Source organism: Rattus rattus, chromosome 2, assembly GCF_011064425.1.
Source record: "Rattus rattus isolate New Zealand chromosome 2, Rrattus_CSIRO_v1, whole genome shotgun sequence".
NCBI lineage: Eukaryota > Metazoa > Chordata > Mammalia > Rodentia > Muridae > Rattus > Rattus rattus.
Genome location: NC_046155.1, coordinates 92,503,216 through 92,525,812, shown reverse-complemented (window position 1 = coordinate 92,525,812; position 22,597 = coordinate 92,503,216). Strand labels below are relative to the sequence as shown.

Below are 22,597 nucleotides of genomic sequence, written 5' to 3'. Positions count from 1 at the left end.
AGCGTGTCTCTCAGTCCCCTTGCTTCCTTTCCACCCTCTGAGGTATTTTCTAAAGCATACATTTTTTGCTTGTGGTGAAATCCAGTTTATCATTTTTTTTTCTTCTAGGGACTGTCCCCTAACTGGTAAGGACTCATTGCCTAACTAAAAGTGAAAAGCAACTAGACCCATTCCCCAGCCCTAGGCTGCACCGTCCCTTCCCTTCCCTTCCCTGTTTGGACCACGGTTCAGAGGCTTGCAGGCCTCCAGGGACCTAAGGCCAGCAAAACCACAGTGAAAGATTTTCCTGATTTAAATAAACGAGGAAGACAAGAGTGTTTCTGGAAACATCTCCTTCTCTGTGTTAAATTTAGGTCTATCCTGCTTTCGAGTGTGAGGTGATGGTTTTTGTTGGATTGTTTTGTTTTGTTTTGTTTGAGACAGGCTATCCCCGTGTAGCCCTAACTGGCCTAGAACTCCCTCGTAGACCAGGCTGGCCTTGAATCTTGGCAGTCACCGTGCCTTCCCCTCCCTTGTGCTGGCATCATGAGCACATGCTGTCATGCTTGGCTATATAGATTAAGAACAAAAACCCAGATGGAGCTGGAACGATTACTCAGGTATAAGGCACCTGCGACTCTTCCAGAAGACCCGAGTTTGAGTCACAGCACCCACCCAGGCAGGTCACAGCCACCTGTAACCTCAGCTACAGTACTGACACCTTCCATGGGCTTCCCCAGTTACCTACACACACACACACACACACACACACACAAATAAGAAACAATGTTTAAAAGTTTCAAAGAGATCCAACTGTTCCAGTACCACTTTTTTAAAAACAGGTTATTTATTTTTTTGTTTTATGCGTGTATTTTCCATGTACATGTATGCCTGGTGCCACCAAGAGCAGAAAGGCATATCAGACTCTTTGGATGTGGAATTATAGATGCTCGTTAGCTACCATATGAGAGTCGGGAATTGAACCTGGGTCCTGTACAAAAGCAGACTGTGCTCTAAACTGCTGAACCATCCCTCCATCCCTAATATCACTTCTTACAAAAAGACTTTTCCACTTTCTACTTTGAGCCTGTATTGAGAAATCAAGGTGAGCATGGTGGTATTAGCCAGAGGCTCGAAGACCTAGAAAGGAGGTCATTTCAGCCCAGGCATTCAAGGACAGCCTGGACAACATGGTGAGATCTAGTCTCAAAGGGGAGGGAGGGGAGCGAGAGATCGGAGGACAGTCAGTCACCAAGTCAGGTGTCTTTAGTGTAAGTTATGTCTGGTCCGCTGATTTGATTCTTTTTGCCGCTCATAGCACACTGTCTTGATTTCTGTAGCTTTATTCGTTTTTAAGCCATTTTAAGTTTGATAGGTACTTTTCAATTTCATATTAATCTGATACGTTTTAATGTTTCATGCAAGCAAACATCAGTCAGACTAGCTTAGATTTGGGTTGGGAGTTTTGGGGTTATAGGACAAGCTGGATTCAGGCGACAAACTGACAGTCTTTGTAGTCCAAGAGCATGTGTGTCTGTTTATTCAGACTGTCATCTCCTCTCATGTTCTGTAGTTTTCAAGGTATAGGCCATAACTCTTGTAAGATTTATCCTTGTTTGTATATCCCACAGCCTGTGGCACAATCCTGATGACCTGGGTCCCATCTCTCAAACCCATGTCGAGGTAAAAGGAGAGAGCAGACCGAAGCTTGTCCTTTGACCTCCACATGCACGTGTGGCACACCTACACACAGTTAATATATATTAGTATTCTCATTTCCAGTTCGTTGTTGCTTTGTCTAGCAACACAGCTGTAGTGTTTAGCAGTGGGGAAATGCACGTAACACAAAATGAGCGATCCCTGGGCTTTCTAAGTTCAGTTCAGAGCCAGCCATCAGTTACATCCATCAGTAATCATCATCACTATCCCTAAAACACAGCATCCTAAAGAGAAACTGTCCGTTAGGGAATAAGTCTTCCCTATAGTCCTTGGTACCTCTAATCTATTTTTTATTTCTATGAATGCTAAACATTCCATAAGATTGAATAGCATGCTATTTTCCCTGTGCCTGGCTTTTCCCCTTAGTGTCGTGTTTGTGAAGGTCATCTGCGTTGTTGCACATATGAGACCTTCATTCCTGCTTTTGACAGGACACTATTTGATTGTATACATATCCATTTTGGTTATCCGTTCGTCTGTCTCTGGAGCTTGCGTCGTTCTGGTCTTCTGACTGCTGTGAAGCACGGGTTTGAACATTGTTCTGTACATGCCCAAGTCTGTTCTTTAGAGTGCACTTGCTGCTTGTTAAGTCTCAGCTTGTTTTTTAAAGAAGCAGGGCTGTCTTCTGCTGAAGCTATACTGTTTTCTATTTCCACCAGCAACATAGAACGTGTTTCTACTTCTCTACATTTTCACAAACTCCTGTTCCCTTCTGTGTTATTACCACCATCCCCGTCTGCTCTAAATGATCCAATTATGGCTTCAATTTGTGTTTCCAAAAGACAGACGAGACTGGGTTTCAGTAACAACACCGCATGTGCTCCTTGGCCATTCACGTATCTTAGAGACAAGTCTATCCACTGCCCATTTTTATAGCAGTTCTTCTTTATATTGTTCAATTGTAGATGTTATTTACATATTCTGGACACTGAACGCTTTCATATGGGTAATTACAAATATTTTCCCATTCTGGGGCTTGTCTTCCCACTTCCTTGATATGGATGTTTAAGTCAGTTTTAATAACATTCTGTTTATCTATTTTTTGTTGTTGTTCCTTTCACCTTTGCAGAATAATTTAATTTCTGAACTCTATTCATTTCCACCATTTGCATGTCCCCATGCACATGCCTCAATGATTCGATTATGTAGCTCTGTGTAATTTTGAATAAAGGATTAGAAAACAGGAACATAGCAAATTACATGACTAGGGGTAGCTGAGGCTCCCAAGAGACCAGATCCCTGAGATGGCTCAAAAGGGCGCTAGGCTTCAATCTAGTCACCCTATCTGGTTCCTATGGCAGTTGCCCCTTATGCTGTAAATACAGCCCAGTGAAGGGAAATCCTTATCACTTTATTGATTTAAAAATCACATATATTTGTAAAAAGAAACAAGGGGGCTGGAGAGATGGCTCAGTGGTAAAGAGTACTTGCTGCTCTTTCAGAAGACCCGAGTTCGGTTCTCAGCACCCATGTCAGGCAGTGCACAACCACCTCTAACTCCAGTTGAAGATCCAACTTCCTTTTCTGGTCTCCACTGGCACTTACACTCATGTGCAACACACACACACACACACACACACACACTAAAATAAAATAAAATAAACTTTTAAACAACAAAGAAGTCTATCTACTGGATAGATGATCCTCTTCGCCTCAGTTTCCCCATCTATAAACGGGGAGTGGTGACTTTACTGACATGGATGGGCCATTGCGGGACTCTAGTGAGATACTGTTTGTCCACCTTGTCAGGTGGGCTATGGATGAGCAGACAGAGATCACGTATGCCCTCTGTAGGACTAGGCCAAATGAAGCTCATGGGTGACCCAAAGCCTATAGAGGACAAGAGAAGAAGATTGGCTCCTTACTTTGTGTGTAGCTATGGCTTTCTTTCGTCTCTTGGTTTTCAGAGTGCCGCTGCTTGTCCTGTTCTCTATGTAGACAGGTTTCTGTCGAGTTACTGTGGTACTCTATTTGTTGGTGTTTTTTTTGGGGGGGGGTGTTTGTTGTTTGGTTGGTGTTTTGTTTTGTTTTGTTTTTAGACAGGCTCTCATGTATCCCAGTTGAACTGACTATGGTAGCCTACAATGACCTTCTGATCTGCCAGTCTCCATCTCTCAAGTAATGGAGTCACAGGGGACCATACTTGGTCTATGCAGTGCTGGGGAGGGAACCCAGGGCTTTGTGCTTGCTGGACGAGTTGTCTCCAGTCTGAAGTACATTCCCAGAGGAAGTAGTTAAATTCTTGTTGTGGAAGTCGCATCTCTGCACCAAGCCTCACTTTATCAGAAATACTGAACACTAACAAGATGTGTACTATTTTCAAAAATTGGGTTCTTGGGGGCTGGAGAGGTGGCTTGGTTGTTAAGAACACTGGCTGCTCTTCAAAGGGTCCAAGCTCAATTCCCAGTACCCACATGGTGACTCACAACCTTCTGTAGCTCCAATTCCAGGGAATCCGACATCATTTCATGGCTTCCACTGTAACCTGCACTCGTGTATACATAGCCTACATACACACATATGCATGGTTGAAAATAAATATTTTAGTTTTCCGATGGATACTTGAGGCTGGCTCTCCACTAGCAAACCCATATGTATTTGGCCAGGGGTCAGTGTGTGGAGAAAAGAGAAACCAGGTTTCAGCCATGTTTCCACAATGGTTCTGGCTTCTGCTTTCTCATGTTTCAGAGAATGTTCCTTCAGACTATTCACAGAGCTTTCACAGAAATGGTGACGTTAGGGAAACTATTAGCCTGCTATGACGTCTCACCTGTGCAGAACCAGACCACAGTGATCCTGCCCGCCTCCAGGGATGGCTGTGTGGATTAGATGTATTACCGTGTCTAAGGCTTAATAACTAAATGCAGCATGGCTAGGTCAATGTCCGGCACTGACTGCAGTTTAATTGTTAGCTGGTGTGACTGTGACCTGGCATATGGCAGAGCCACGGTCACTGACATCAGGACTTGTCTGTCCCATTGAATCTCTAAGGCAGGCGGTTTCCAGGTACAGGGATAGGTGTGAGGACTCGAGGAGGCCCCCACCACAGGTGCTTGGGAGCTGTTGGAAGGGTGGGCGGGAAGGGAAGGGATGCTGGGGACACGTAGAAGGAGAAGGAGGCAGCCCAGAACATGAAGCTGCGCGGTGAGTGAAGAGCAAGACTTCACCAGTTGGCACCAGTGGTGTGAGCAGGGCACAGTCGTGGGGCCTTGGGCCGAGAGGAACGAAATCACCTGGGACCTCAGGTATCCGGACCTTCCAATGTCTGAGTCATGGATAACAAGGCTTAACTCATCAAAGAAAGGGTGGGAAAAAAATCACAAGCACATCAGACACTGAAACAGAGTCCTACCCCAGGACTCAGGCCTATTCATAATTTGAATGATCACTACAGAGGGACCCAATGGAGAGCCCAACTAACCACCCCCACCCATCCCTGCTGGTGGGTCAGAATCCACACAGAAGCAGAGGGGGGCTGAAGCAGCAGCGGTGGGCAGCCACCAAGCACGTGAGCTCACGGTCTTCACTTAGTTTATGAAGTAGGAAGATGTGGTGAAAGATCAAGAAAGATCCAGCAGTCCAGGGGTTACTTATGGCCCCCACCTAGGGCCCTTACTTAGAGTCCATGCTGGCTGTGGTCACCTATGTCCACTGAAGCAGAAGGAGCTGGGCTGGTTAGGTCAGCATCATAGCCCTCGTTAGAGGTGGGTAAGGGTCCCAGAGAGCACTCAAAGGGATTTGGGTTTGTGTCTTACTGAAAAAAGATTTGGACAGACGCACAGATGGTAACAGAAGAAAGAGTTAATTAGGGGAGAAAGTCACTTAAGGGTAGCTTGAGAAAGGAAAAAGGCATAATGGCCCTCGGCCCCCAGTCTTGTAACTATTTTCTGTCCTTTTCTTTTTCTTTTTTCACACCTCCCCCCTCTCTCTTCTCTCTTCTCTTCTCTCTCTCTCTCTCTTCCCCCCTCCCTCCCTCCCTCTCTCCCCTCCCTGCTTTGTTTTTCAAGACAGGGTTTTTGTGAAGCCCTGAATGTCCTGGAACTCACTCTGTAGAAAATGCTGGCCTCGAACTCACAGATCTGCCTGCCTCTGCGTCCTGAGTGCTGTGATTAAAGGTGGGCACCACCACCTCTGGGCTGGTCTTGTAACTTTTTGTGGGTCATTTATGTCCCACACAATTCGGCACATAGGTAATTTGCAACCCTTGGCAGGGAGCAATCCAGTCTTTCTCTCTGTCATTGGTCTCTTTCCTACCATATTTTTTCTCTTTTTGTAATTTTCACGGTTTATTTTTCTCAGGAGTTAGGGAAAGGACATGGGTCTTAGATGGGAGGCCCAGAGGAGTGAGCAGGAAGTTAATAGCATGTTGACATGGGACAACAGCAGTAAGAGGTTGAGTTGTACACATGACCAGTGACAACAGGGTGCTGGGATGGTATTGACAGGGTGACACTGTGGGGACAATAGAACCCTCCTGCCCTGTTTATTGTTGGGACTGAGACTGACTGCCTCATTAGAGAACAGTTTAGCACAAATAAACTCAGATGCCCCTTCCCGAACATCACCCTCCGTCCTGCTCTCTCCTGTCTCTGTGGGTGGTGGGATGAAGTCTAGGAAGGCAAGATTGAGACCACCCTGAGACAGTGCTATCTCAGGGCAGGGCAGGCCTCCAGGGGCAGGTGATCTGTGATCACTGTGTTCCAGAAGCTTCTCTTCTAATGCATATTTAGCAGGGCAGGACCCAAACCCTCTGACAGGTCAGTAGGGATCTATCTTTTTTTCTTTAATTTTTTAAAATTTATTTACTTTACACCCTGCTTACTGCCTCCTTCTTGGTCACCCCCTCCCACAATCCTTCCCCCAGCCCCTTCTGCTTCTCCTCTGAGAAGGCAACCCCCGCCCCGCCCCAGTATCCCACCACCCTGGCACTTCAAGTCTCTGCAAGGCTAGGCACAGCTTCTCCCTCTGAGGCCAGACAAGGCAGCCCAGCTAGAAATCTCACAGACAGGCAACAGCTTTCGGTTAGCCAGTGGGGATCTAGCTTAAAAGGCAGTGAGTTGAGAGAGATCTGTTTTCTCTCTATCCTGAGTGGTAAGGGTTCTCTTGAAGTCATAGCAGCCAAATTGGGGTTCAGGAACATGTTCCCAGTCAGCCTCCCTCTGCAGTGTCAGGCAGATATTCTGGTGTCTTAAATGGTGAACAAAGAAAATTCTAGGTGTGTGCATGCATGCATTTGTATGTGCATATGTGCGTGCATGCGTGTGTGCATGCGTGTGTGTGTGTGTGTGTGTGTGTGTGTGTGTGTGTGTGTGTGTGTGTGTGTGTGTGTGTGTGTGTTGGTTTTGGGGATGGTAGTGAGCAGGCTTTGGTACCCAACCTGTTAGGGCTGTTGCCACAAAAGGAAGATGACAGAATGTGAATCCTTCTGGAGAATTATGCCAGCAGATCAGAACCAATATAGAAGAGTATTAGGCACAGAGTTCAGGTCAGGTGATGAAGTCATTGTCTGAGGACATCTTTATAGTCAGGGAATCAGGGTGACAGTTGCCCAGGATTAACTCCTTACAAGTTCCCATTCTGCAGCAAAGACTGGATTCCAACGTGGCCCTGCTTCTGTACTCCTGCCGATCAGTGCCACACCATCCCAGGAAGGCCAGGGCTTGCTAGTGGGCTTACATCCCTTTCTCCACAGGCTGACATCCTGCATGATAGCTTCTGACCCATCACCAGTAGCCACAGAACAGAGCTGTGAGGGTTGGGCTCCCCTGGAAAGAAATGTTTATGGGTGTGTGCATATGCGCATGCACTGAGTGGACACCAGTTAGCATATCTGAGATATGCGCACGCAATGAATGCAGACCGCTAAGTCTGTACATCCTTGGAGACGGGTGCATGTGCCACCAGGAAGGCCACATGTGCAAGTATTATGTATCTGAGTGGAAATCATGTATAGGAAAACAGAAGAGGAGGGAGCAAGGCATAGATCTGGGGAGGGGGACAGGGTGGAAACAGTTCCCTTTCTCCAAACCCACGACTTGGTGTGCTGAGGTCCCCCTGAAGAGCTGGCTTTTCATGGGAGTTTCTGCCAACTGGTAATGTCTGAAAAACAGTGGCCTAGGAAGTAAGGTCCTGCACTGCCAGGGGCCTCCACCAGAGGGGTCTGATTTAATCAGAAAGCCTGGAACAAGACCCCATGTGACCTTGGACCGTGATCTGGAGGGCAGAGGACCCTTCCCTGCTTGGCGGTCCATCACCGGAAGCTGAGACCTAGGATCCCACATCTGCCCAGAGGGGCTCTGGGGCAATCCAGGGCCCACATCAATGTTGGATGAGCCCGTGCTGTGTCTGCATAGTCTCGATACCATCTTCGTCAGTCTCACTTTTAGTGTAACGTGAGAACAAGCGTACCAACCCCATCCAGGACTTGTGATCTTATTGCCCAGCGACACCTACAAAGAGACAGGGGCTGGGGTGGATGGAGAAGCTGGACCGGCCCCCTGCTAGCTGTGTGAGTCTCTAGTGAGTGGTGGAGGTCTAGTGGGGCGCAGCCTCACAGGACTAATAGGGCCAGTCTGGCCTCTTTTTGGCCCCTGGCTCTAGGTGCTGGGTTACACCTCCTCCTGCTGCCTCTGGCCACCTCACCTTCCCCTGGTGTCATCTGTCTGTTGATTTGTCCCTGGGGCACTTCAGCCCCATTCACCCCTATCCCCACCCCTTGCTCTGGGGGGTTTCCTACTGGAGAAGGGATTGGAGGGGCAGCCGCCAGACCGAGAGAGACCCCCCTAGAGGAAGAAAGTGGAATAACAGCAGCAACAAAACCTTCACAGCAGGTGAGTGTCCCCCTACCTGAGTGCTGTGGGCAAGGGTTAGGAGCACAGTCCCTGACACTGGGACTGTCCCTGCTTTAACCATGACCTTATACTGTGTCTTCTGAGATCTCAGTGGGTGTGGTGGTAGTCTGAGGGCACAGTGTGTAGCAAGAGGCTGTGTCCTCCAGATGTACTGAATCAGGGCATCATGGCCAGCATACAAGTGCCTACTTTTGTTAGCAGTTGATTGGCACACGGCTAAACCTATGTTTTCAGATACTGTCAAGGCACCTTTACCCTGCAATCGTGGGCGAATCTGGCTTGCAAGTCTAAAATATTTATTCCTTGGCCCTTTAAGAAAACCCTTGCAACCCTGTGAGCTATTCCCCAAGGCTGTCCTGCTTTACCCCATGGCGGCCATTCTCTAGTGTCTTCCCACAGCTTCCTCCCTCTGCCCTGGGCAATCCCCACCCCACCCACACACCGGATATACCCTCTGCTGGGTAGTCACCACTCCTCAGAATGTTACCTCAGGGACTAATCGGCTCTGGTGATAACTTTTCCCTGGGAAGAAGTGAAAGTGTACAGGCACTGAGCATTCTGGAACCCAGCGGGTAACTTAGGTCTGAAGCAGAACCCTTTCCCTGTCCTGGTCCCAGGTTGTAAGGGAGCTCGTTCCTAGGCCACAGAAGCCAGATGGTTTGAAGGTACTGAGTGTAGCTTCTCTGGACCCCCAAGTCAACGTTGGTACTTGTAAAGGTGGGCAGACAGGCTGAGATGGGCTCTGGTCACTTCCTGTGGGCTAGACCAGGAGCTGGTGACAGCTGAAGTCTCGCTGAAGGAGTAGGACGCACTGGAGAGTGGAGACATATCTAGAAGGCTGCAGTATGTCCTGAAAGGGAACCTGGGATCCAGCCCCTCCCTACCTGCTGGTCTGCTGTTTCCGTACCACGGGCCCCATGCTGTGCCCTATCTTCAAAGCCCCAAGCCTTTGGGAGCGAAACAAAATCCATTTCCTAGGCTTTCTGTTCACATTTGACAGATGGGGAGGGAAACATCACTTGACCTGAAGCTGCTTTCCTGCTCCGACACCACTAGGTGGCACTCAAGGTGCCAGCTCCTTCCTCTTTCTGATGCTTGCCACCAGCCTGAAGTGCTCACACCTTCTGAATCCCACTGGCCTGACCAGCGCCGTCTCTCCTGAGACTTCTCGAAAACACCTGTAGACCTGTGGCTCAGAGGGTCTCCTTGGGTGGCGTCCACTAGGGCCCACCTGTAGTTGTAATTTCCGTCTGCTTCTCTATCTCCCCTTGGAATTGCCGAAGGCATGACCTCCTCTGGGCCTCTCAACTGGCCTCGGCCAGGCACAGTGTAGAGAGTGGAAGTTTGGTGTGCCCGGTGAATAAACCGCCTTTCACTTCATCTCAGCTGTCTGGCATATGCTTTCTTAGTATCCAGCAGCCCTGGGAGAATCAGGACAAGAACACCAGACACAAGAGTAGTGTTTTCCTCTCTGGCTTGGGGTCTAGGTGGTGCCAGATATGAAAAGAAAAGCTCAGAGGCACCACAGGGTGGGCCATAAAGGGCTGCTTATTTCCAGGTAGAGTTTTCTGGCCTCTGTCTGGGGCCAGGAGCATAAGCTAGGATGGATACTAGGGTCTGTCATGTTCCGCTCCTCTCAGCTGGCCACAGGTCAAGCCAGGACAAGAGGCTTCCCCTCTATAAGTGTCCATGGGTCCTAGGCATCACCTTGGAAGACTGCACTTGTGTTGTGTGTGGGGTGGGGAAGGCACTTGCTTTGGACATGGAGGAAGAGTGTCAGCAGAGATGCTAGACCAAGAGGTAGGGGAAAGGACACTGGGAGTGAGGCCTGACATAGGACTCTGCTCAGAGACTAGGGACAATGGTGAGTCCCTCGGGAGCATCAGTCCCCAGGAAGAAAGGTGGGTAATCCCGTCCACTGTTTCCCATCATGTTGGCAGAGTTCGGGCCAGCTTGTTCTCTTGAGAGTGGCCCCAGGAAAGAGTTGACATTCAGGTGCCATTTCTCTGTCTAGAACAGGGCTCCAGGAGAAGACTGGCATCGCTCACCTGGGTAATTACTAGTTTGGGTTCGATTTCCATTCAAAACAGACATCCCAGCCTGAGTTGGTGTCAGATCTGAAGGCTGATTATTACGAACATTCATCAACAGCCTCTCAGCTCCGAGCAATTACAGCTAAGCTGCCATTCCCGGGAAGTCATGAAAGACTGCAGCCTCTTCCCTGCCCACCCCATTACTCCTCCCTGTTTCCCCTCCCCTCCTCTTAGCAGCCAACCTGAGGGAGGGCAGGAAGTAGACGCTACCTTATGAGTCACTCCCACCCTGTGTGTAAGGGGCCATGTGCGTGCCTGGCCGGCACCTGTTTGTCCCAGAAGCCCTTTTTATGTCAGAGTCGTGTGAATCCACATGCAGTACACTCAGAACTGAGATGAATCTGTGCACCTGGCAGATGGTCGGTAGCTTTGTCACCTGATACATTTTCATCAGAGTCAGAGTCCCCTGAGAAGACTCAGACTGCCCCACTCCTTCAGGCCCCAGAAAGATGACGGAAGAGAGGCATTTATCTCTAGTGCATAATTAAAGGGATCTCGAGAAAGCCCATTAATCAAGCATGGGGACTCAAATGTCTGTAATCACAGCACTCACTGATGCAAGAGGATCGTCACAAGTTCAAGGCCAACCTGGTACATACAGTGAGTTCCAAGTTAGGCCATGCTAGATAGTAAGACTCTATCTCAAAAAAAAAATACATCAAATTAATATTTTAATACTATCTCTGAAAAATAATCAAGACCCAGTGAGGTAGCTGAGCTGGTCAAATTTCTGGGAAGCCTGAAGCCTGATAACCTGAGCCGAATGTCCTGTGTTGTGGGAGAAGAGTCATGACTCCCCGGGTGCTCTTCTGGCTTCCGCGTGCATGCTGCAGCACAAGTGCACCCACATATTAATTAATCGTTTTAAAATATCACAACAAAACAAATGCACAAACATCTCCAAGTAAGTAAAGCCCAGGATTTGGCCTTGCTTACCTAACTCCACCATTTATACACAGTGGTTTAAAATTTTACTCTTTAGTCATGGACATGTTTGTATTTTTTCTATTTAAGTGGTACATTTCTTTGTAGAGTTGAGGTATTTTTGTTTTTCTTTTAAGCATGTCCTTAAATTCTGCATGGCCCTGGCCTTGCCACCCTCACTCTGGGAACTCACCCTTGCTTCCTTCAGCACTCACGTCTACTACCTTGTGTCGAGTGGCTCAATTTCTCTTCTGAGTGAGGGCCCTGGGTAGCAAGGACCCAGGGAAACCCTCCTGCCCCACCTCTGTAACTGTCCTTGTGTGCCCATCCTCAATCCGTCCATCTGGACCCTGCTTCAGCCTTGAGACACCTCAGAGAAGGTCTGAAGGTTGCCCTGGTAACTAGGAGACAGACCATGCTGGTTTCTGCCCTTCCTGTAAGCGTGTCCAGACAGGGCAGTGCAGGTGAGCATTCGGCATCCCTGGCATGGGGCTCTAAAGGGCGACGAAAGTGTCCCTGTGAGTGTGCAGAAGTAGAGAAAATTACACTTGCCTGAATTCCTCCCAGGGAGAGGACAGCATGTGGCTGACAGAAGACAGTGAGGATCTCATTGTGACAGAGAGGTGAACCACTGGAGCACACATGGATGCACGCTAACCAGCCTTCTGCGGAGGGTAGGTCTTGTTTGTTGAAGGGCTCTGTCAAAGAGGAACCCCTGTCACTAGAGAACACCCTCTCTCTGCCATGGCCAGGGTGTACTAAATGCATCTAAGGACTGAACAACATTCCTGAAAGATCAGTGTCAATGTGTTACCAAGATGCTAAGACTGGCCTTGTCATTGCCTGGGTCATTTGACCATTCAGTGTCAGGATGCCTGTGAGGGGAAGTGAGCACATAGAAGTCTCTGTGTCTTGCCTTCGTATTCCGTGATCTGCCTTGAGTATCCGCTGTACTACAGGGCTGGTTCATTGCCCCTCCTGGTGGTAGAAGGTCATCTTGCCCCTTACATGGAGGAGCAGAGCATCATGTCCTGCCAGCCCACTCTGCCACACTCTGAGCAAGTTTCTGAGCCTCGGCTTGTCTGTGAAATGTTACTAGTGCCCACTGTAGAGGGCTGCGCTCCCCACTGTAGAAAGAAATGCAGAATAGTGTAACAGCTCAAAGACACAAGTTCTGTGGGACCCTGGAGGACAGAACTAGAACCAAAGGTCTTCCCTGGGCTTGAAGACTTTGCAGAGTACAGACCTAGATACTGAGTTATGCAAGTGTGAGGTTTTAGAACCACTGTCCATCACCTCAAAGACAGGGGAACCCCCTGTGCCTGGGAAGTGTGATCCTGGGAGGTCTGCAGTTTACCTAGCCTCTGGGGTGTGATCCTGGAGGTCTGTGGATATCTAGCCCCAAGATTCCTTTTGACCATCCTTCCCTAATCCTCCCCAGGCTGTCATGGGCAGAAGCCTCAGTAGCAGCTGAACCTACAGAGCAGCCTCAAGGTGAGGAGGAGAAGCACCCCTCCAGGGAACTGACTTCCGTTGATAAGTTCACCCTTTCGGTGTGGCCTACTTCTCCTGTCTTAACCCTGTGGACTGGGCAGGAAGGGACCAGGGAGAAATTGAAAAAAGTGCTGGTCTGAGCTTGGTTCAGAGAGCTTGTTTATTCTAACTAGAAGTTTCCATTCTGCCGAGACAGGACAGAAAGCATCTGGAATCGGGGGAAGGTTATGAGAGATGCAACTGCCCCTTTCTGGTACAAGCACTGTGTGCTCAGTGGTAGAGGAAGGTAAATAGGAAAAGCTGAAGCGCTGGCAGGTGCCTTAGTGGACTGATTTGTATCATTCACACTCCCCACCTGGAAAGTGCCCATACACAGTGCAGTACCAGGAGGCTGGCTCTGGCCCTTCCTCCCTTTTCTGGCCTCACATTCTGTCTGTGACACCTGGGGTGGGTGAGAAGTCACCTCAGTTGACGTCTGTGACGCTTTTCTGTTCTGGGGTGGGTGAGAACTAATAGAACGTGTCCCCCTTTTTGCACCCCTCCCCTGGACATGTTTCTCTAAGTCTTTATCTGTTTGCTTTGAGACTAGAGACCTGGATCTCCAGAGTTCCTTTGGCATGGAGTCAGCAACATCTGGCTTCATACCCAGGGATCACTTTTTCACCCCGAATGTGAGGTTAGCCCCCAAAGATAGGTTTCAGACACTTATATTAGAAATTCTTAGTTATTGTTCCTAACCCTTGTGGAAATCAGTGTGTGGTATGTACAGGGTGGGTGAGGGGGAATAGGAGGAAGGAAGGAAGCTGGGAGTTAGGGAAGCGGTTGGGTAAGGGAACGACAGGAGGCAGTGTCCCGGGAGGAGCTGGAGAGTTGCCGGTAGCATCTGAGACATTGGACAGGTGTGCGATTCGTCCTGAGGCAGTGGGTGTGTTGGAGGGGTTCAGCCGGACACGGAGGGTACCTGAACAGATAAGACAGATCAGCATCAGACCCCTCCCAGGTGCCACTGGAGGATGGGGTTGAGAGGAGCAAATTGGTAACAGACATTATCCTGATGCTGGTCAACCGGAGAAGAGACCCTAATTCAGTGGTTTTGAGGAGAGGCGGGTGGAGTTCAGAGATGCTCCGTAGAGAGCATCAGAATGTGCCATGGATAGAGAAAAGCAGGAAGCCAAGATGGTGCTATGGTGGCCTGACCGAATGGTTAGGCACATGGGAGACCGACAAGGGCTCCTTCCAGTGGGAAGTGCTGTGCAACATCCCGCTGCGAGGTCTGGAAAGCAGGAAAGGGTTTAGAGATAGGGAGAGACCTGCAGCCTGTAGGCTCAGGTGTTCTCAGTGTAGGGGTTAGTGGACGTGAAGCCGTGTGAGGACGTGTGCTCTGCTGTGTGTACTTCCGAAGGAGCGAGGAAACAAGAGACTGAAGACTCTGGTTCTCAGTGGCTTCTGAAAGGCACGCTGTGTGTACTCCCACCCCGGAGTCTGCCCACAGAGAGGGCAGCAGTGCCCGTGCCATCTGCCTGTGGACCTTCCACATGAGGTCTTTTACTCCAGTGCACTTGGTGCAGCCTGGTTTGCCATAGTAACCTACAGACACAGGGATATATGGCTTCTCTGTTGCCATGGAGACCAGCAGTTGGCTATCCCTATGTGACATAGCCCTGAGACCTTGAAAATTTAGTCTGATCTCGAAGAGCTTAGAAAGGAGAGGAGACAGAGGGTTTCTGTGTCCCGATTAACCACTGTTCGTAATTGTTAGCTTCACTGTTGCCTTGGTGATGAAGGAAGACACAATCGTCAACAGACTCCAGGGCTTTGTGTATAGTCTGATGCCAGGACCATCCCCCAAATTCACTCCATTCTCTGACTGTCATGGGACCAGGATATCTTTTCTTTCTCTCTGGGTTTGCACTCCTTCGCCCAGACAAGAATTTTGTTCCCAGGAGGCACTCCCCGGCCCATGGGATCTCGGCATTCAAAGCAGAACAGGAGACCCGGGCCCCTGAAACGGGGCCACCGAAGAGATAGGTAAGCACTTGAACACCCTGCACTTGGCCCATGGACCTGCCCCTGTGTGAGCTCCACCCACTGTCAGTTTCACCCACCACTCGCTGGCCTCACATTAGTTTTTTTTACATTCTAATCACTGCCCCCTACCCCTTCACTCCTTAAGAGTTCTGAGTTCTCCCCTTCTTCCTAGATGTGTCTCCCTTAACACATGGGGTCCCCCAGACTCTTACCACAAAGCCCAGTAGTCTCTAAACATGCCATCAAGGAGGTCCATGCTGTAGGGTGTGCCCAGCACCTCAGGGATTCTCCACACCTCAAGTGAGGACCAACTGCCCTGTGCCTAAACCTTCAGGTCGCTCCGTGTCGTGCCTTCTCTCTCTCCTGCTGGGCTCCTCTATCCAGCTTCTGCCTGTTCTCCATCACCCTAGCCCAGCTTCACTGGCAGCCAGTCACTGCCCACAGAGCGAGCAACCCCGTAGAAATACCTTCACCTGATCCGTCACGTAATCTACTCCCTGAGACTACTGAAACCCGGACACTAAAGGAGGCCTTGGGTGACCACGGCGTGGCCAGGCAGCAACTGGGAATAATTCCCCGAGCCGGCAAGGGCGTGGAGAGTCACCTGTGCTTTTCCTTCTCAGGAGAACGTCCCGGAGGAAGTACTGGAAGGAAGGAAGGGAAATCGCTGGGTGAGCTGACTGGGGAGGAGGGAGAGCTGGCTCTGGAGAAGGCCATCCACAGGAGACTGTGTGGGGAGGTGGGAAGGTATGGGTGGCTCACTGATCATGCTGTGGTATGTGTACTGTGTGAGCTGGAGTTTAGGGAAGAGTGTGGCCACTAGGTAAAGTCTATATCACTTTGGCTATCGTGAGCTTCATTTGTTCCTGTCAGATCTTCTGTGGTCGTTTTGCCCCCTGTCCATCCAGGTAGCACTGGTGAAAGACCCAGAGGCCTAGCCGTTTACCAGCTTTCCCTGTAGCTCTCAACTAGACCTCCCCAGGGATGAGTTGTCACCAGCATTGTAGCCACCACTGACTGGACCATGATGCCAAAGCTCCCATTCTTCACTGTTCACATGCATGGCCCCCTACCCCAGGCTGGCCTCTCTACACCTATCCTTTGCGAACAGGAGACAAGTCTTGCCCACGACTCCTGATCGGCGCATCATTTGTAGCTTACTGGTGCTGGGATCCCTAGGATTCATTTCTTAGCCAGAAGGGTGGTCAGAAATAACTACCTGCAAAGGAGAGAGCTGAGCTCTGTACAAACTAAGCAAAAGGATAGGATTCCCTCCCCAGCTGGAGGGCCTTCCAGGTGAACCATGTACCTGAGGAATCTGCTTGTTCTTCCAAGGAACAAACCTAGAGAAATGGGGGTACCTGAGGCTCTCTTTTGCCTCCCATTGATGTTGGTCATAGAACACTGTTAGACTACATGGCAATAATACACTAAAGAGACATTCTGTACAAAACCTGGGATCTCAGGTATGATCCTGTGGCAGAGACCTCCCATCCACACAGCCTCATAGTGGGTAGCCCAGAGAAGATCTCAAGAGAAGGGTGTCCTTTGAACCTGGCCTGTAGGCTCTTAGGGAGGAAAGACAGGCAAGGGTGCAAAGGGATGGCTTTGCTATGGTGTCTGATGCAGCCTGCAGGACTCGGCTCATTTGTTTTCTGCAGCTCCTGTATTTTGTGTGACGCAAGCTAACAAGTCTTCTTCCTGCATCTAACACACTATAGATCGTAGACCTGCTGGTGTCTTTGAGATCCTATATCCAACCCGTTATTTAACAGGAAAAACTGGGACTTTGGGGCAAGGTCACACTGCAAGTTCATGGAGAGTCAGAACTGGAACCCAGGCTCTCTACCCAGGGCTCCTTCTAGACCCTAAAGATGAGGGAACAAGATTTACTATGTGAGAGACATGGGTTTTACTGGGAGTGACGGTGATCTTGTGACTGCAATCCTGCCTTAGCTTGAGACCCTGAATAAGACGTCAATGCCTATAACTGATGGTGAATTATCAAGGATTCTTGAACATAATATTTTTCTAGGCTAGCTGGGTTCTGGAATTTTCTACATCTCTGTTTTATTCAGGGCAACTAGTACCACTCTGACTCTTTCAATATCCCTTCAGGTTGGGCTAAACTTCATAATGGAATCCACATTTCACCAACAATGAATGACCAGTCCTACATGAACATGCATGACCATAGACAGACAGGGAGTTAAGAAGCTAGGCAGCCTCAGGAGCAGGGACTGTGTTATAGGAGCACATATTTATAGGTTAGGAACAGTTAGCAAAGAGCGTCCAACCCTTAGGCTTCTCTGGACAACAATAGACAATGGAGAATTGTCTTGAGCCACACATTAAACCCAGGGTGTTTAACCTATGGACCATACATTGCAAGAGAATATATCTATCTTGTATGACATTGTGACAGCACTAGCTATCCTGGGCCCCAGGCAACCTGTAGACATTAGGTTCTTGACCTATAGTGTTCCATTTTAGGTTTTACCACTGTACTAGAAGTTTCTAATACCATGAGCATAGGACATTTATATCATGACCTTTGAAGTTTTATTTTAATCTTTAACTCCTTGAATGTCCATTTCATCCACTCATACTAGCATCTCAATATCATTTGATAAAAGTACCTAAGATCTACATGCAATGATGATGGTGATGATGATTTTAAGAGAGCATGATGGGCAAATGGACTAGTAATAACAGGGTAGATGGAACTCAGTGATATTAATAACAACAATAAATGTAAATGGTCTAAACACCCCCACTTAATGGCTAGATTTACTAAATTGGCTCAAAATAGCACAATACACTGCCTAAAAGAAGACCATTCCAGATATATATCACCGAAGTTAAAAGTAAAGGCATGGAAAAATATGCAGAGGACCCATGTTTCATTCCTGGCAAATGAGGACTTATAGCCATCTGTAACTCCATTCCAGAGGATCCAGTGCCCTCTTCCGTCCTCTGGAGACATGCATGAAATACATGTACATATGTGCAGACAGAATATTCATATGCATAAAGTAAATATATCTTTAATTTTTATTTTATTTATCTATTATTCGAGAGTTTCATGTGTATATACAATGTATTTTGATCATATCCACCCTCGTTTCCAACTTCTCTCAGACCCTGCTACAGCGCCTTCCAGCTCTGTACTCGCTTTTATTATATATCTCTGGAACCTTAGTTTCCTTGTAGTCTCACTTCCTCACTGACGCTGTATCAGTTCTTACAGACCTCCAGCCTCCAAACTCCTATGTTGTTGTTATTGTTGTTGTTGTTGTTGTTGCTGTTGTTGCTGTTGTTGTTGCTGCTGCTGTTGCTGTTGTTGCTGCTGTTGTTGCTGCTGCTGCTGCTGCTGCTGCTGCTGCTGCTGCTGTTGCTGCTGTTGCTGCTGCTGCTATGTGTATGGGTGTTTGACACGCATGCATGTCTGTGTACCACTTGCATGCCTGGTGCACACTGAGGCCTGAAGAGGGCATCAGATCCTATGGAACTAGAGTTACTAATGGCTGTGAGTACTGGAAATTAAACCCAGGTCCTCAGGAAGAGCAGTCAGTTATAACTACTGAGCCATCTCCCCAGCTCCCTGAACTCTTAGTTTAAATGTTCACTCTGAGTCAACTCTTGTTCCTCTCCTGTGTGGATATTCTAGCTGACTGGTACAGCAATTCACCATCCTTGGAAGGTAATCACCTGCCTTTCGTAGTACTAGTTCCCAGGAGCCCACAGCTGTCTCCGAGTTTCCAGTAGTGCCCACCAGCACTCCTGTCTCCTACAGCTGTTTCAAAGCTCTCACAGAACACTGCTTGCTTTCATATACTTCACTTCCTTCCTCATCCTCAGCCGCCAGTAGACCATGACTTTGAAGAGAGATGAATGCTCATCAGGAGGTAACTTCTCTTCACTCTGTCTTAGACCTCCAACTTCTCTGCATCCATGGCAGTCAATGCTTCTAGTCCCAGTCACACTGAGGAGTAGGTGTCACTCTTCCTGTTAACCTCACCACCAGAGATCTGATAACCCTTTTCATGTCCCCTGGAACCCCAAGTACCCTGTTTCATTTCCTACCCACACTTCCAGTGCGTGTTCACACTCCATTTTCCTGGCACCTTCCATTGTAACCCAGTTAAAAGATGGCTCCTGGGAGCTCAATTTTATAAAGTTCCATTGCTCTTTTCCTCTGTTTATTAAAGTGAAAGTCAAGACCTGTCAGCTCCATTACCTCACCTGCTGAGCCTTCAATCTATTCTAGCCTGGCTTCTGCCCCCACTCCTACATCCTGTCTGCCTCCTGGATATAACCAAGATGTCTCACTCCACATCTCTGGACCCTTTTCCTCTGCTGAATGTGACCCTACATTCCTTGTTTGCTGTCCAACTTTCTGATTATTGCTTCATCTCTGATATGAGAACTTCTGTCTTTTTTTCTCCCTTCCCCTTGTTTTTAGTGGTCTTTTTAGTGAAAATGACTTTTGCTTCCATTTCATGTTGAGAACAACACCATACCCAAGAACCTTTCGTTTCTTTTGCATTTTCTGGTGGGTCACTTCTTGCTTCCTGTATGTTGAAGTTTCCTTCTTAGGACTATAAACATTTGGGATTGCTGTGGGCACTCAACAAGTTCACTTGTATCAGTGTGGATATCCATGTTGATTCCAGAATGTGCTGCTTAAAAGTCTGCTTAGTCTGCTATCATCACTCCAGCTTAGTCTTCATTAATTTTTGCCTGGCATCTTTATCCATGCTTTTTAGTTTTAACCTCACCAATTTTATACCTGAAGTGCTATAACTGTGCCTTCTTTATCCAGCCTAATAAATGTAGCTGTTATTTGGGGTATTTAGACCATTTACGTTTATTGTGTTATTTATATCATTGAATTCCAACCTACCTTTTTGCTATTAGTACAACATTTGTCTGCCCATTCCTTAATTTAATTTTTTCTTAATTTATTCTTGGTGTGTGTGTGTGAGAGGGAGGTGTGTGTGTGTGTGTGTGTGTGTGTGTGTGTGTGTGTGTGTGTGTGTGTGTGTTTATATGTGTCATACACGTGTGAGCAGCTGCACAGAGGAGGAGGATAAATATCCTTCTATATTGTTTTCTACTTTATCACTTTGCGCTAGAGTCTCTCACTGAACCTGCAGCCAAGATGGCAGTTAGTGGACCCCAGTGAGCCTTCCTGTCTCTGCCTTTCATAGCCCTAGGGTTACAGGCATATGCACGGCCTTACCTTTATAATGGTGCTAGGGATTTGAACTCATGTCCTCATGCTTGCACAGCAAACTGAATTATATACTAAGCCATCTCCCCTGCCCAAGTTTGTAGTTTTCAATGTACAGCATTGAGCTTCTTTTTAAAAATGATTTCTTGGTATTCTATTTTTCGATGCTGATAAATTACATTGTTTCATTTTAGGTTGTTTATTGAATGTGTGTAAGAATAAAACTAATTTCCTATGTTGATCTTGTGTCCTGAGATAGTTCTGTAATTGTTTATCAATTCTAGAGTATTTTAGAGGACACAATCAATTTTCTTAAAACAGTGTCGTGTCATGTACAAGGAGAAGACAGCTCTCCTTCCTCCTCTCTAGGCTGGGCACCTTCTCTTTCACCTTTTCCCTACGCATCCTGGGTAGAACCTCAAGGGGGTGGGTATCTTTGTCTTAATCTCTGGGGGCATCTTTGTTTTTTTTCACCTTCAGTATCTTCTCTTAGATGCAGGTTTTTTCATACAGTTTCCTTGTAAATTATTAGAAGGAATGTCCTTTCTGTTCCTACTTTGTTGAATGGCCCTTTATCATGAAAAGGTATTAAATTTGGTGGGGTGCTTTTGTTTCGTATCTCCTGAAGTGATAATGTGGGCTTTACTCTTCATTGTATTTATACTGCATCGCTTCTCGGTCTTTTGGCTAAGATCAAGTGTAGTATTTATACTGCAGTTTCTGTTAATTGATTTTTGCAAGATAAGTCAATTTACATCCCTGGAATAACTTCCAGGTAGTCAAGATGTATAATCTTGATGTTACTAGATTCAAGTTGCTAAGTTTTTTTAAGTGATTTTCACTGATACTGTCGGTTTTTTCTGTTTATTTTTGCGTGTGTGCGCGTGCACACACACACACATATTATATATATAACATATATACATATACATATGATATATATATATATACTAATTATATTTTCTTTTTGAGAAAAGGCATCCGTGCAGACCAGGCGGGCCTCAAACTTGAGATCTTTCTGTCCCACCTCCCTAGGAATGGAACTGAAGGTGTGAGCAGTATGACTGACCCTGCTTTGGACTATGTCTATCTGTGGTTTTGAATTCAGTAACCTTTTCTTTGGAGTATCAACACCAGCAGCACACTTTAGGTACTGAGTATAGATGCCATTCCCCTGCCGTGTTTGCAGTTTCCCTGACTTTGTTTACGTGAGTAAATTCGCAGAAGTGTTTTTATCATCTTTCCTGGATTTGGCCCCCGTCTCACCAGTGTGCTTCTACTCTGTCATGTTTACCCTCAACACGAGTGTCAAATGTCTTAAGGGTTTTTCCTTTGTTTTTAGTTTGGTTTTACTTGTTCGTTGGTTAGATTTTTTTCAAATGTATTTGTTTGTTTTCCTACACCAACCGCTTTGACAACTCTCTGGATGTCAACCAAATGTCTTACAGTTCAGCTCTGCTGTTACCTGGGGTCAGTTTGTTCCCCACAGGTTAAGACCTCAGTCCCACAATGCTGTTCCCATCTCACAGGCTAAGAAGTCCCCAGTTGCCTACCAACCAGCTAAGCTATAATTTGGACACTCCCATTATCCTCTGGTAATTTGCCAGAAAACTTGGCGGAGCCCAGGAAAGCTGCTTTTTTTTTTCTTACCAGTTTATTATAAAGGTCAAAACTTGGGAACAAATAGAAGAGATGCACAGGCGAGGTGTGGAGATAACATTTGTGCCTTCTCCACTGCACTTCCCTCTCAGATGTTCACCCTAGTGTGCAGGTAGTTCAGATTTTTTATTTAATATGTGTATGTGTGTACACCAGAGTGCAGAGTCTTGCTTTGTGCTCAGATCTGTGGCTTCAAGGCTTAAGTCTCTGAGCCTTAGCTTCAGCACAGACATCACAGTGGTCTAACAGCAACTTAAACTCCCTGTACTCCCGGCACTCGGAGGTGAAGCTTGTCGATGGTGATTAGTTTCCATTTTAAACTTGTCAGTGGAATATCTTGGACATTATCACTAAGAATATGCTGTCTGAGTTTGTAAGTGGGAAGTTTCGTTTGTGTGTGCATACAGTCTAGTGAAAAGGTTTTGCCATATAAAGTTTTCATGTAATATATTCTCCAGGAGTATTATTTTAATGGTCATGTGATGGTTTTACGGATTTATCGAATGTAAGCATCCCCTTATTTGGTTATTTCCCATAATTCCTAAATCTGTGATGGATGTAGTCTATAAATGCCCATGCTTTTGTGGTTATTTTCTTAGAATGCCTTCAGAGAA

The 22,597-nt window shown here is 47.3% G+C and overlaps 1 protein-coding gene and 1 pseudogene across 2 annotated transcripts in view; both read left to right on the top strand.

Annotated features, from left to right (window-relative positions):
- Positions 1-22,597, top strand: part of Tub (TUB bipartite transcription factor) — a 78,485-nt gene that overhangs the window by 4,895 nt on the left and 50,993 nt on the right. The gene's annotated exons all lie outside the window — the stretch shown is intronic.
- On the top strand, positions 20,992-21,137 carry LOC116895069 (annotated as a pseudogene).